The sequence below is a fragment of the Dipteris shenzhenensis genome, chromosome 8 (assembly GCF_047967505.1).
Source record: "Dipteris shenzhenensis isolate YYH24624 ecotype China chromosome 8, Dip_SZ_1.0, whole genome shotgun sequence".
NCBI lineage: Eukaryota > Viridiplantae > Streptophyta > Polypodiopsida > Gleicheniales > Dipteridaceae > Dipteris > Dipteris shenzhenensis.
In genome coordinates, this window is record NC_141603.1 from 44,745,824 (window position 1) to 44,751,618 (window position 5,795).

A 5,795-nucleotide genomic window follows, 5' to 3' on the forward strand; every position below is an offset into this window, starting at 1 on the left:
GGACATGCCACCTGACCTCGATCGAGGTTGAGCTGGATTGCCACGATACCTCGAACGAGGTAGATGTGGCATGTATAGCTGGCTTGCCAGCAAGCCTCGATCGAGGTAGAGGCTCGGTCCGGTGAAAAAGCTACGTACCTCGATCGAGGTATTGGCTAGGCTCGGTTGTGCTCGTGTGTGATTTTCATTGGAGCTTATACCTCGATCGAGGTATTGGAGACCGAAGCAAAACCTTTGTATTTTCACTCGAGCGGGTGTCGCACTCACCCGAAAGTGGTCCGGAAGTGGACACCCTTAGCTTGCTACCTCCCTTATGTGGTATTGAGAAGTTGGTTATTAATGGACTACTCTCACTAGGTGTTTGAAAAGGGCAATAGTAGATGTTTGCAATCTGTTTACTATGACATTAAAAACTGGACCAGTAGTATAGTAGGATAGATGTTTGATAGGCAAACCACACACTAGTATATCCATTGTAAGATAAAAAAAATCTTACGACTAATGGCTATACTTGGATTGACTTGTTTCGGTTCCAGGCCTGATGGTGGCACGAGGATTATGGGACCCCTCCTTTCCTTAATTGCTATGCCGTGATGTTTGAACCAACATCAAGTTATTGGACGCATCCATTGCCCATGGTATGGAAGATTGACAACGAAATGAAATTCCTCTTCACATATTTGATATTCAAATGAAGTCTCCATATGGTAGAGGTAATCTATCTAGAAGCTCAAAATGTTAATTATCATTAGAAGCATGCTATTTTGATACTTGGGACTGATACCCTTGACCAAATGGTCATGCGTCTTGCACTTGATACACTATATGATTATCCCCGACCTACCGGTCTAAAAACTCTTCCATGACTATGCAAATTTGACCACTCCACCGACTGGTTAGAGAGGATTGATACTTTTACTTACTTTGCACTTACTAGTTAGAAAGGATTAATGAGACACTGGTATATCCATTTAAGTTTATGTTTTAGTTTATGACTTAATCTAGGGCAGTAGTCTGACCCAATCCATTGTGATGGGCAGATTGCTGCCCTCACTTGGATTGTGTGTCAACTGGACCTGCGGGAATGCGGTCAATGGGAAACACACACACACACACACACACACACACATCCCCTTGGAGATCATGTTGTCCTCCAAATGATGGTTGGGTGATGATGTGTATGCTTGAACACTAGAAGCATTTATACGTAACGGGAGAATTTTGCATTTATTAGACATTGATTGTAGACTAGCCCAAATATGTTATTTGTAATGTAAGTTTTTTACCCCTCAGCATTTATTAATATGGGAACTTGATATATCCCTTGGGGTCCTTGCAACCTTTAGGAGGGCATAAGGGAGGAACTTCGAAAAACATTGGATTGACCAATAGATTGCAAACTTTTGCAATTACTATTGCTAGACAACATTGGAATATAGACACTCCATATATTAGTAATTATATATAAAGATATAAAGAATTACTAATACCTTTTCCCTATACAAGCCCAAGGAAGGGGACTTGTACTCTAAATATATAGGGGTGTATGGATATGCGTATATTCATATGTGATTGGAGGAGATTTGACTCTAGCATACCTCAAACCCACACCATAGGAATCATCATGAATTTGGCCTCCTATATGACTAAATACTTGCACTATGGTTGGATTTACTGGCTTTTAGTAACTATTTTCTTTCTTATATTTATTTAAGCCTTATACTATTCCTTGAAGGCAAGCAAGTGCTAGAAATAAGACTTGACAAAATATGAAGAGGGGAGAGGAGAAGAGTGGAGATGAGGACAGAGGGCACAGCTAGAGAGCACACCACAAATGACTAACTGTACACTAGATTTAGTTGAAAAAATAGAATATATACAAACCCATTTAGGGTTAGAGTTAGAGGATCCAACACTTTCCTTTATAGCACTCTATTGGGTTAGTGCTATGAACATTGCGTACTGCTTATTGCAATCTCTTTCATAGTGTCCAAACTTGTGACAGTAGTTGCACTGAATGTTTGACACGTTGGTGGATGCATTCCCTTGTCCTTGAAATCTTCCTCGGTTGGAATGATTTCCTCTTTGCTGATTCTGATGGTGCTGAGACTGATGCTGATGTTGATTCTGGATTTGCTGATGATGACCACTTTTTGGATATGATCTACCTCTGCCTGTACTTCTGTCTGAAGTTGTGAATGCCTGATCATTAGAATGACCTTTTCGTGCTTGAAATGCCTGAGTCCTGAGTTCTTCACCAAGTAGGACTGCTGACTAAAGTTCTTCCAGTGTCGGAATTTGCTGTTCAATGGCAGTACTCTAGACTAGATTCTTGTATCCCTCTCCTAGTCCATTTAGAATGACTTGAACCAATTCTACGAGGTCCATAGTGTCTCCTGCTACTGCAAGTTGATTGTTATAGTCTTTTATGCAGAGTACTTAAGCATGAACGGTTTCACTACTATTGCGGAAACTCTGGTTGATTTGGTTTCTCACGGTGAGAATCTTGGATGTGTTCTTGGACTCTAGAGAGCTGCAAACATATCCCATGCTTCTTTCGATGTCTTGACTATGTTGAGTTGTCCTAGCATGACATCTTGCACATTTTGCTTGATCAGATGATAGGTGTACTTGTCTTTCTTATCCCATTCTACCTGAGAGCTCGAGCAATTGCAGGATCTGCTATTGGTGCGGAAACTATTTGTGTAGCTGTAGATCCCATTGTAGATCCTATTGCTGGTGCCATGACGACAGGTGGAGTAGAGCTACTGGTGGCTGGATTGTCCAATGGTCTAGTTTGTAGACCCATTAACATACTCCCATTTGTCCTGAAGTACAAGAATGGTCTCCATTCGGTATTTCCATGTACCATGATTGGAGTTGTCTAACTTAGCAGATGCCTCTAGATTGAGGTTGCTAGTCGTAGACATGGTGCAAGAAATGTACTAAAAAATGTCGTGAAAATCTCTGTATGAATCAACTGCAAATACACTAATTGTGCCAAGTGAAACCTCTGAACCATCGGTGAAGATAGAACTGCAACATATAAAGTCTGATATGTATTACAAGGCTTGTGGCAAATGATGCCGGGAATAGCCAAGAGGCTTCCCTGTAGTCATTGCAGTCGAAATCTATTGAGATTCAGACGAAACCTATGGAGATTCATTCTGTCTGCGGATTTCTATTCGTTGTTGGATGTTGAAGAAGTGCTGCTACTCCTTGCTTTTTGGAGAGGCCACATGAGCTATCGGAGACATTGGGCATCGACGATGGTGTCTCGCAGATGGTTGCTGATACCACAAATGGAGATGCGTTGTTTGATGAAGGTGTTGCAAAGGCTAGGCGTTGGAGGGGTCACTTATGTCCATTGTTGTTGTTGAGGGAGCCCGTGACATGCTTGTTGGGTCTGTGCGTCGTCCAACACCCTCGAATTTGCTTGATGTAGATGTCGTGGTTTGTTGTGACTTATAGTCCCGTTCATTCAATTGTTGGAGCCTGAGTGACTTAGGCGCATCATTGGAGCAGGAGTGCTTGCAAATCTAAAAGCAGAAAGTCGATCAACAAGCTCTGGCTGACGCAGAAGCCAAACTTTCTTCTATGAAAACTCTCCTCTGAGATTGGCCTTTGCTCAGAAGATCAGAAAAGTGAGTCGAGACTTTGAAATAGTAGCTGTCTCGTAGTGCAACCACAATTGGAGGAGCTTCGACAGAAAAAGAAGAAGAGTGCATGCAGCAATTTGTAGAGCTGAAAGCGCAGATTCTACGGATCATTGCTAGGTGCGGCACATCCTAATGAAGCCACTTCAGACTCGGCAGATATGGAGTTAGATATGTCTTTGTGAAGGCTTGATGATTATCATGCCCAACTTCAAGCGCTTCAGAAAGAAAAGTGTGATCATCTGCACAAAGTACTTGACTACATGAATGCTGTGCATGAGCTTTGCATTGTCCTTGGCTTGGATTTCTTCAAGACCATCACAGGCATGCATTCGAACTTGGACAAATCATCACGAGACATAGACAAGGGGGCTAGGTTGGGCTGTCACAGTTGTTGAAGGGAGCCGGCTATAGTTGTGTGGTTGAAGTTACTTAAGGGCTTGTTTGGCTGGCTGGGAAAGGTCTCGACCTTCAAAGTTTTGTAGAGAACAGCTCTCTCTTTCTCTCTCAAAATAATAGACTCTCCCTATCTAGCTCTCATAGTATCTCACTCTCTCAAAAGAATCGAACAACCACTCATTCTCACGGAAGAATGAACGGAAATAGATGAATGAATGAAGAGAATGAACATAAAGAAATGAACATAAACTCTCAAATGGATGGAAATCTCACATGAACCGAAATTTCTTTCAAAGAAAACAGAAGCTCTCTCATGGAAGAGAACACTCGAGAAGCTCTCAATCTCTCAATCACTCTCACTCAATGTCTCTCACAATAAATTCGATGCCTTAGCGGAAGGCAAGTGAGCTCTGATACCACACTACAAGGCATAGGCCATTTTCCGATGGAAATACCGACGCTTTTTACATTAAATTTTTTTTTTTCACGGGCGCAAAGGTCGCTATAAAAGTCGTTAAAATCGTCGGAAAAGAAGCGTCACTATAAACCGTCGCCATATAGCGACATTTTAATCATCGCTATATAGCGACTCTGTTAATCGTCGCTATATAGCGACACTGGTAAACGTCGCTATATAGTGACGATTAACAGAAGTTAAAAAAAAGGGTTAGTGGGGCTAAACAGGGCTTCCTTTTGGCCCTGTTTAGCCCCACTAATCCTTTTTTTTTTTTGTAATTACAAAAGAAAGTTTTTTATAACAAAATTTCCCTTGCTTGCAGGGTGATACAAAATTGTTCTTGTGAACGATGAGGAAGAAATGCATATACATATACAACTGTGTTTGTAACAAAATTACCCTGTGAAAGGGCGATACAAAATTGCTCAAACGAGCGGATATACAAAATGCTACTACCACTACTCATCCGAATCCGAATCATCTTCGTCTTGTTGCCCTGTTCCTTGGTCCTCGACACCTGCGTCTTCTCCCTTATCCCCGACACCTGCGTCTTCTCCCTCGTCCTCGGCACCTGCGTCCGATCCTTGCCCCTGTTGATCGCTCGTCTCCGATGATGGGACGCTTGAGCTTTGACCCTAAGAGTGAACCATATAAATCAAAAATTAGATTGGAACTTAAATTAAAAAGTGAGATTACAAGTAGGAGTAAACTTATACCGTGCGAGCAGCCACCTCAGCCCAATCGACTGTCGCTCCCATTGCCTCTTGCTCAATGAACCACGGCTTTGTTCCTATCCGAAATGCGCGCCGCGTCTCTGCATCCCTAGGAAGATGACCCATCGCAGCTTGCTGTGGATCCAATTTACGAGAGTTAGAGTTAGCTAAAGTGCATGTAATATGTAAGTAAAACAAATAGAACAATACATTAAATGGGAAGAAGTAGACTTACCACGGTTGCCTCGAACGCATACCGTCAGCCTGCACCAAAGTGCAAAGTACCTATGATGTCCAGTCGTCTCTTCGCAGCCCTCCTCTGACCCTCGAACATTTCGGGATGGTCCCTATGTTGCTTCTTGAAGTACTTCCAATCAGCTTTGTCTGCCCAGCTGGGTTTAGCCAACCCCTTTGTAATGGAAGTACGCAAGGTTGATCTGCGATGCTTTAGGACCAAACCCATGCGCTCGAGCATATAATTGTTATTAAACTCCACATTTGGCGGATTAGGGTATCTTTGTTTTAACTCATTGATCACCGCCTGCTTCTTTTGGGCATCTTGATACCGCC